Source organism: Macrotis lagotis, chromosome 7, assembly GCF_037893015.1.
Source record: "Macrotis lagotis isolate mMagLag1 chromosome 7, bilby.v1.9.chrom.fasta, whole genome shotgun sequence".
NCBI lineage: Eukaryota > Metazoa > Chordata > Mammalia > Peramelemorphia > Peramelidae > Macrotis > Macrotis lagotis.
This window is the reverse complement of record NC_133664.1, coordinates 106,755,781-106,766,440: the sequence shown is the minus strand read 5'-3', so window position 1 is coordinate 106,766,440 and position 10,660 is coordinate 106,755,781. Positions and strand designations below refer to the sequence as shown.

Genomic DNA, 10,660 nt, shown 5'->3' with positions numbered 1-10,660 from the left:
ACAATCCCAGGTGCTTAACAAATATGGAAACTATATTGCCCTTAAGTTTCTTAAGAAAATCTTTAATAGTGTGTGCATGTGTGCACATGCATATATCTATATCTATATCTGTATTTTGTGTGTGTGTGTGTGTGTGTGTGTGTGTGTGTGTGTGTGTGTGTGTGTGTGTGTATACAAACCTATACATCCAGGACGTCTACCATATCACTAACAAAATGATTTGAAGTATCATCCAAATTTTATTAAGAGTATATGACAGGGGTGGCTAGGTGGTGCAGTGGATAAAGCACCAGCTCTGGAGTCAGGAGTACCTGGGTTCAAATCCGGCCTCAGACACTTAATAATGACCTAGCTGTGTGGCCTTGGGCAAGCCACTTAACTCGATTTGCCTTGCAAAAACCTAAAAAAAAAGAGCATATGACATAATACAAATATTTCAAAAGAGTTACTATAGGTAAATGTTTCACTAATTGGAAGACATTTCTTTTAAATATTCCTAATGCTAAATGAGCAGGGACATTGAATGCTAGAAATTTAAGTCTAGAAAGAAACTTTAAGGTCATCTAAAGTACTTTAAAAATTATTTTAAACTTACATACAAAATAAGAAAAGAAAAAATTACCCTATGCACAGCAGAGCATAAAAGAGGATTCAGAATTCAAAGCAATACATTTCCATTTCAAGAAAGCCTATATAACAAATGGTACACTTTGTGTTCAAAGTTGACCTTCTTTTCCTTCTTCCTCATAGGGTTTCTTTTGTTCTCTACTATGTACTTTTTTCCTTTAATTTTTTTGTCCCCCTTCCAATTAAGCTTGGATATGTGCATGTGTGTGTGTGTGTGTGTGTGTGTGTGTGTGTGTGTGTAAAGATACAAACATATGTGCATATGCATATATATACATACATAGCTATCTGTAGTCATACATATATACTCATGTGCAGATATATAAGACTTTACTATATTTATTTCCCCTTCTCCTCTGTTTCTCTGAAAGTGGATAACATCTTTCTTTATAAGTCCAAGTCTTTACATATTATTCTGAATCCTCTAAGTCATCATTTCTTATACCATAGCAGTATTTCAAAATTATACTATTTATTTTAAATATTTGAAAACAATATTTTAAATATGGTTAACATATAGTGTAAATGTATTTAAGCTTTAACTTTGTCTAAAATCATGGTTACTATCCCTGCTGTTTTTTTAACAAATGAAATTCTATTCATGATCTTTATTTTATGTTTATATGTATCTCTCATCTTTATTTTTATTTTTAAATTTGTTTTATTTTTGATTTTTGCAAGGCTGTAGGATTAAGTGACTTGCCTATGAGCACACAACTAGAAAGGATCAAGTGTCAGAGTTCATATTTGAACTCAGCTCTTCCTGACTCAAGGGCCAATGCTATATCCATTGTGCCACCTAGCTACTCCAGTATCTCTCATTTCCATAACATTTCCTGAAAACAACATAATGCTAAATTCAAAATTTTAATCCACTATTTGTTTCCATTTTATGGACAAATTAATCAGTTGTCATTCTTTTTTATTTTCCTCCTTCCTATTTCTTCCTCCTTCCTCCCTCTTTCTCATTCTATTCCTATCACTCCTCATTTCTCTGCTTTGCTTCTACTCCTTATGCTGTTCCTATCCCTCCTGAGTACTTTACTTTATTTTTATACCCTTTCCAAGAATCCCTCTTCTTTTTCTCTCCCCCTGCCCTATCCCCTTGCCCATCGGAATTTAGAAGACACACTCTTACAAAGATATATGTTGTTCCCTCTTCATCTAATTCCTGTTAATCTATGCACCCTTCTATTATCCCAACACCATCCTATTTCCTTAATTTCTCATGATCAATTTAGAAGATTTTTATGCCCTTCCAAATGTATATGTTGTATTCTTTTTAACTCAGGTCTGATGTGAGTAGGGTTCTATCTAAAAATCTCTCCCTTATCATCTCCCCCCTTCCCTATCTCTTTAATCTTCTATTTTTTTTCTGAATTTAGAAAACTTTTATACCTTTCTTTTTTTTTGGGGGGGGGTTATAAGGCAATGGGATTAAGTGACTTGGCCAAGATCATACAACTAAGTATTGAATGAGTGAGGTTGGATTTGAACTTGGGTACTTCTGACTCCAGGGTTGGTGCTCTATCCACTGCACTATCTAACTCTCTCTCTCTCTCTCTCTCTCTCTCTCTCTCTCTCTCTCTCTCTCTCTATATATATATATATATATATATATGTATATATATATATATATATATATATATGTATATGTGTATTATTCCCTCTTGAACCCATTTCAGATTAGATTAGGGTTCTAGAACTATCAGCCTGTCTTCCTATCTAATTCCTCTGAATTATTTTTTCCCTCTTACATCTCATTTATATGAGATAATATTTTTTATCTATTCCTAAATGGTTTTGATTTTGGAACTATATCATATTCAACTCTATGACAGCCTTTCTTTCAAATTGCCCAATTATTAATGATAATCTTAGACTTTTGGTTATATTTCTATGTATAAAACATAAATAATTTGTCCTTATTAAGTCCTTTGTAATTAGTTTTTGGTGTTTACTTTGTAGTTCTCTTAGAACTTGTATCTCAAATTTCCTATTAAGTTCAGGTCTTTTTGAACATAATTTTGAAAGTCTGGCAATTCATTGAATGTCCTTTTTTTGTTTAGCATTTTGCTGTCTATTTTCAGCAGCAACACATTTCTTTTGCATATTTTATATATATATATATATATATATATATATATATATATATATATATATATATTATTCCCTCTTTAACCCATTTCAGATTAGATTAAGGTTCTAGAACTATCAGCCTGTCTTCCTATCTAATTCCTCTGAATTATTTTTTTCCCTCTTACATCTCATTTGTATGAGATAATTTTTTTTTATCTATTCCTAAATGGTTTTGATTTTGGAACTATATCATATTCAACTCTATGACAGCCTTTCTTTCAAATTGCCCAATTATTAATGATAATCTTAGACTTTTGGTTTATATTTCTATATATAAAACATAAATAATTTGTCCTTATTAAGTCCTTTGTAATTAGTTTTCGGTGTTTACTTTGTAGTTCTCTTGGAACTTGTATGTCAAATTTCCTATTAAGTTCAGGTCTTTTTGAACATAATTTTGAAAGTCTGGCAATTCATTGAATGTCCTTTTTTTTGTTTAGCATTTTGCTGTCTATTTTCAGCAGCAACGCATTTCTCTTGCATATCTATCTATCTATATCTATATCTATATCTATATCTATATCTATATCTATATCTATATCTATATCTATCTATATCTATATCTATAGAGAGAGAGTGTTCCAAGACCTGCTGTCTTTTAGTGTAGCCATTTCTAGATCTTATGTGAATCTAATTGTGGCTCTGTCATATTTGATATCTTTTCCCCTTGTTACTCATAATATTTTTCTTTAACTTGGGAGTTTCAGAATTTGGCTATGATATTTCTGTACATTATCTTCCCAGGATAAAATACTTTTGTAAATGCCTAAGTGTTATATAAATGCCTATTATTATTATCTAATCTGATCCCCTTATTCTATAGATGAGGAAATAGAGGAGGAATAGAGAATTTAAATGATAAGTAATATATCCCATAGCTAATTCAGAATAGAGCTGATACAGGAACCTAGGTTTTCTGAGTTTCAGTTCAATATTCTTCCCAGAACATAATGAATTTGTGGTATTATCCATATTGTATACACTCTCTTATTCCTATAGTAGTTGTTTCGCTATTATGAAAGCAGATTGGGAATGAACTTTAGGTTTGAATTTGTAAATGGCCTCATTATGTAAAATTAGGTATCATAAAGATACTGATTAAATAGTGATTCTACTTCTAAATGGACAAAGTCAGGGGGGGCAGAGAGATAGCAACAATGACATTTTCCCCCAGTGAATGTTTCTTCTCTGAAGTCTTGTGCAGAGAGAGACTGTAGCAAGTGAAGATTTTCCTATAGGCAAAAATTTTATTTAAAAACGTGTTTTATTGATTATATTGTTTTTACAAAACTATTTCTGGATTTAGCCACCATTAATAATTGACTCATCTCTTGTAAAAAATGTAAACATTTAATCAAAAGCAATTGATAAAAGAATTGAGTCTTTTAATGTGTGTAAAATTATGTCTTTTCTCTTTTGGTTTCATTTTATTATTTCTTGATTTCTCACAAAGTCATAAGCTTCCTTAGCTTCATTCTACATTTGAAGGAGTTATTTTCATTATAGAACTTTCTTATCTCCTTTTCCTCTACCTCCCTTATATTTTTGAGCTTTTGAGCTCTTCCATAGCCTGAGACCAATTCATATTTTTCTTGGAGGCTTTGGATACAGAAAATTTGACTGTTATTTTCTGAGTGTGTATTTTTATCCTCCATAGGATCAAAGTAATTGTCTATGGCCAATCCCCCCCCCCCCCCTTCTATTGCTTGCTCATTTCCCCAGTGTATGACTTGATATAACTCTTTAATTTGAGATTAACTATTAACTTGATATTAATGCATTGTCCCAAGCTTTTGAAGGTTTTTGCAGATGTTTTCAGGGACACTCTCCAGGAATCTGAATTCCTCCAAGGTCTTATGAGAGGCTCTGACTACTCTCCTGCCTATGCTTTTGTCTGTGGATGACCACAAGCCCTCCCCTCTGCCCTGGAACTGTGAAGAGGGTCCCTGCTCCTCTATGGCAGTATAGAACCTCAGACTTCAACCTGACTGAGTATGGGCAAAACACCAGAATACTGCCTCAAAGATAGCAAAAAGACCTCTGCAGTCTCCCCTGACCCCTTTATTGTCTGTTGGCTGAGTGCTCTGGAAGCAGCTTCCAGGTGGTTCTCCAGGCCTGCTCTGGGTTCCAAGGAGCTGGGTCTGTGTTGAGTCCTATGCTGGACTGGGTTCTGTTTTCATTATGGTGCAGCAGAGATTTCCTTCTAAGCTTCCCAATTAGACTCAGGTACCCCATGGTTTGTTTCTGGATGGCTGGAGCAGGTTTACCCCAGTACAGCTGGGTTGCTCTGTGGGTCCTTTTTAACCCCAGTGTACCAGATCCTTTCCATGGATCTTTCAAGTTGTCTTGGGATGGAAAATTGTTTCACGTGATCTTTTTGTGGATTTTGCCACTCTAGAATTTGGTTAGAGTCATTATTTAAAGGTATTTGGAGTGGTTTAGGGAAGAGCTTGTGGGAGTTTCTGTCTCCATTCCTCCATCTTGGCTCTGCCCCCCCCCCCCCAATTCTGCCTTTTCTCTTCAGAGGAGGGGAGTCACAATAGTTCGTAAAAACATCCCAAGGAATTTCTCATTGCCTATTTCTTATGGCACAGTAATAGTAATATACCACAGTCAATCATTCCCATTGATGGGAAACTTTTATGTGAAAATTGTATGATACACAATAAGAGTTTAAAAAATGCTTTTTTCATTCAATATGTTGTTCATTCAACTTTTGAAAATGCTCTGTTAATGATCCTGATGCTGAAGAACAGATGAATCAGTGTCTGTCTTTAATGGTTTCAAGTGGAATCTGATGATAAAAGGTCAGGTTCCAGACTGAGCCACAGGATGGCCAATTCCATTTCTGCTTTCCAGACTTATCTATGGGATGAAGGCCTGTCTTTCAGATCCTATCTGGAACATCCTCAGGAATGCAAATTTCAGCTTATTGTTGTCCAAAATGAGGATCAATGAGTGTACAGAAGGATTGATGGCTGTAATAACCTCCCCAATCATCCATGACAAATTGTTATCTGGCAGGAAATCGCTTAACATAAGTATATAAAAAGCGACAAAATATACTAGGTAGAGAAAGAAAAAGAGAGAATGATTCTGGTGGCTCTTAAATGTGCCTCAATGATTGGATCATTGGAGCCAGTGATATTGTTCTTCATCTGCTGGGTATGTTTCCTCAGGGAAATAATGAGCAGGAGAGATGAGCATAGAATTACAACAAGGGGGATGACCATCCAGAAGGCACTAAAAATTAATTGGAATGAAAAATTATTTTTCTTTATTTTTTTCAGTACAGTTTGTTATGTGTCATTTGTTTGCTGCTACAATTAACAATGAATCGGAGATACTATACAGAAAAAAGAAAAGCACAGAGCTAAGCAACATCCAGATAACTGCACAGGAAACTCTCCACTTGAGCCAGAGGAAAGAAGAGTGGGAGAAATTGGCAATCTTCAGATAATAATAGACACTGAGGCAAGTGGTCAGACAAATACTTAAATGGTTAATAAATATCCAAACAATTTCAAGAATTTGATATGCTGTTATTTCCTTATAAAAGCTGGGATAGAATATTGTTAATATATCAATTATCAGAAACCAAAGCAAGCATATTCTGGACAGGACTAGACTGGTAATAAGGAAATCTGACAAAGTTATCCTCTTGCCCTTGATCCAGTCAATGCAATTCATCAGCCCTATGAAGCTATTACAGCAAAAACCCAAAATTAACTCAATGAAGAAGACCATCAGATAAATACTTTTTGACTAAATTCAACATGATTGAAACAGGATAATCAGCCTTGATTTTTGAATTTCCTATTGATCTGTCCCCACCTTTTTTTTTAAAACTTAGATTTCTCTGACTTGGGTCTAGAAGTTTAAGATACCTATTGTTCCATTCTCATGTTAATTTTTTCTTTTTTGTGTTGGGTGGGTTTCAATGTTTGATCAGAGTGTTGTCAAGCTTGAAGTTATCCTTTGGTGATCTCCCTTGACTCCTTTCCGGCAGACCTGTTAGTGATCATTGGACTAGCCTCAAATCTTTCCTCTTCTTAGTGATCTGAGTTGACCCTTTTCATTATAGATGAACAGAGAAGCTCTTTGGTAAGATGCAAATAGATTCAGTGTCACATTGTGCAAGGAGAGATCAGAGTCACATGTGTCACCTAACAGAGGAGTATCTAGTTCTATATAAATCAATTAAATGAATTTCACTCTTATCTGAACCTGACAAAGAGGAGTGTGAAATCTATTATCTATGGAACAATGGAAAAATTCTAGAATATATTACTTAAGAAATGAATGGTAGGGGTGGCTAGGTGGCATAGTGGATAAAGCACGAGCCCTGGAGTCAGGAGTACCTGGGTTCAAATCCACTCTCAGACACTTAATAATTACCTAGCCGTGTGGCCTTGGACAAGCCATTTAACCCCATTGCCTTGAAAAATCTTAAAAACAACAACAACAACAAAAAAAGCATACAGTAATTTCCATACACTATTTTCAAATCTTCCCTGTTTATCTCAACTTGGTTCTGAACTTCTGCTCCTGTCTATGTAATTAAAATAGCTGTTTCAATAGTTCTATTTTTTAGATATCACTATTGCTAAACTCTCCATCCCCCTCTACAACACTCCCAATTAAAAACAGAGAAAAAGAAAACTTCATGTAACAAAAAAGCATGGTCAAGCAAAATGAACCCTTACAGTGGTAGTAGCCAAAAACATGTCTTTTCTACACCTTGAATTCATTACCTCCCTGTCAGGAGGTAGGTAGCATGTTCTATCAGAGGTCTTCTTGAGATCAATTTGATTATTGTATTTCTGAGTTTGGAGTTGTTTTTCTTTGCAATATTGTTTGCCCATATGCAAACTGTTCTCCTAGTTCTATTCAATTATTTATATAAATTTATAACACCCAGAATTTTCTGAAATTGTCTCTTATTACAAATACACTTTACTATTTCATTACATTAACAGATCATAACTTGTTCAATCATTCCAAATTAATGGGTAGCTCCTAGTTCCTGATTATTTGAATTTCTTTTTTTTCTCCTTTTGATTCACCTTTCAGAATCAGGAAATTTGTTTTGCTTGTGACTATACTCTCATCAATATTACAACCCCTTTTCTACTCAATCTCTGTTTATTTCTCTTTTGAGTTTGAAAACTTGCTGTACAAAAATAGTATGGGTCCCTGTGGATTTTAACAGAGAGTGAGGTTCATCTGATGCCCACTTCTTCCCCACTACACTTCCACTAACTCCACTCCTTTCACATTGTATACACTTTACTCACACTCCAATTATGAGAAAGAGTAAATTTCATCCCTTCCTTCCTCCTTTCTACAGTTATGCATTTCTTTTACCCTTCCTTTTTTTTGCCTTCTTAAAAATCTTCAGAAGGGACCCAATCCACCACTAGGTCTTCTGCTTTTCTCATTGTACTCCTTCAATACTCTAAGCAAAAAACACTAAGGATCTGATGTGACTTTTGTTCTCTCCTTCTTAGAGGGTTTTTACTGTGTTATCCTAAAATTATCTCTAAATACTCAGATGACTCTATTTCTATTTTTTAGATTTTTCAAGGCAATGGGGTTAAATGGCTTGCCCAAGGCCACACGGCTAGGTAATTATTAAGTGTCTGAGGTTGGATTTGAACCCAGGTACTCCTGACTCCAAGGCTGGTGCTCTATCCACTGCGCCACCTAGCCGTCCCAACTCTATTTATTTATTTTTTAGGTTTTTGCAAGGCAAATGGGGTTAAGTGGCTTGCCCAAGGCCACCCAGCTAGGTAATTATTAAGTGTCTGAGACTGGATTTGAACCCAGGTACTCCTGACTCCAAGGCCGGTGCTTTATTCACTACGCCACCTAGCTGCCCCCAACTCTATTTCTAATACATGAAGCATGGTGTCTTTTCTGGTATCTGGTATCTTTTTTGAATGAGCAGAGTTGGTCACTGAAGTGTCAGACCTGTGGGGAGAGAAACCTGGACCTGTATCACCACTTTTGGACCAGGGTTTTCCTTTCCATGCTGAGGTCATGATAGATACTTATTTTGGTTTCCCACCAGCAAGACCAGCAGTGGAACCCTGGAGTAGCTGGATCAGGATGAACTGCATCAGGTCTCTCTATCCCAGGCTCCTGGGAAACTTGGAGGCCATGGTTAGGGTGCTCCTTCCAGGGACTGATGAATTCCCCAATCATCCTGATGTAATCTTAAAAGATGTCAGCTTTTGTTTGTTAGCACTTGACTAACCTATTTCCTTGGGGTGTAGGTATGACTAGTGGTGTGTCCTGGTAGGACAAAGAATTCTCTTACATTGCTGGATAAGACTGAGGAGGACAGATGCTTATCCGAGTTGCTGCTGTCCTCTGCAGGCAATAGAAAACAGAACAGATTGTTCTCTTGGCTTTTGAAAGAATAGATTACTGGGTAGCAGAGTGAACCTAAGTTCAAGACAGGTGTATGAGAAAGGAGGAAAGAAAGAACTGTGCTTATATACAGTGTTCTATCTATATTAAGAAACTAGAGGGGCGCAGAGCCAAGTTGGCAGCAGGAGAACAGCCTTTCCTAGGAGCTCTCTCCAAAATATTCCAAAAATCTTAAAATTAAGGCTCCAACTAAATTTTTGAGACACAAAACCCACAGAAAGATCCAATGAGGCAATTTTCCAGCCCAAGGTAACCTGGAAGATTGTGAGAAAGCTCTGTTCCACAGGAGTGGAGGGGGCAACAGCACAGCCAGGAATATTGCAACAGAGCCAAAGGAGCTCCAGTCTTCCAGTAACAGCCAGCAAGGTGCCTGGGTGCCTGTATCATGTGGAACTCCAGCTACCGGCAGCAGAAGTAGTTTCCTGACCTGCCAACCCAGGAAGCACCAAGTACAACTTGGAATGTCAGTGAAGAAACATCTGCCAAAGTGAGTGGGAGCTGGCATGGCCCTCAGTACAGCCCAGATCCCAGGAAACAGAATCAGGCCCACAGAACTATCCAGCAGGATCTACCTGGCAGTTGCTTCCAGAGTTCTCAGCCCATGGAAGGTAAGAGAATGGGGGAAACTGTCAAGGTCTCTCCTTTGTCCCTGGGACAGGACTCTTGTGCTTGTCCATATTCAGACTCTGATTGCAGTCTGGGACCCCCCATTGTCACAGAGCCAGGGGCCCTCCTCACAGCTTTGGGACAAAGGGGAGGGCTTGTGGCCATCCACAGATCAGAGGACAGGCAGGAGAGTAGTCAGAGCCTCTCCAAAGACCTTGAAGGAATTGAAGTCCTTGGGGGGGTATCCCAATAATACTCAAAAGCTTGGGAAGCACCCCCAAACCAGGCACAGGCTGGGGAAATGAGTAAACAGAAAAAAAAGAACCTGAACATGGACAATTAATTTGGTCCCATGGAGGACCAAAACACACACTCTGAAGATGAGAAAGTCCAAGCTCCTGCATCTAAAGACTCCAAGAAAAATAGAAGTTGGTCTCAGAGCTCAAAAAAGATTTTGAAAATCAAGTCAGGGAGGTAGAGGAAAAATTGGGAAATGAAATGAGGAGATGCAGGAAAAACATGAAAACCAAGTCAACAGTTTAGTCAAGGAGATCCAAAAAAATGCTGAAGAAAACAACATACTAAAAACTAGTTTAGGTCAAATGGAAAAAACAGTTAAAAAAGTTAAGGAGGAGAAAAATACCTTAAGTAGCAGAATTGGCCAGACAGCAAAGGATATAAGAAAGCTCTATGAGCAAAACAAATCCTTCAAACATAGAATAGAGCTAAAGGAAGCTGATGACTTTGCGAATAATCAAGACAAAATAAAACAATATCAAAAGAATGAAAAACTAGAAGAAAATGTGAAATATCTTATGGAAAAAACAATGGATCTGGAAAATATATCTAGAAG

The 10,660-nt window shown here is 36.7% G+C and overlaps 1 pseudogene; it reads right to left on the bottom strand.

Moving 5' to 3' along the window:
- LOC141494123 (taste receptor type 2 member 3-like) overlaps positions 1-7,493 on the bottom strand; it is a 22,078-nt pseudogene extending 14,585 nt beyond the window's left edge.
- Positions 7,494-10,660: the final 3,167 nt, after the last annotated feature.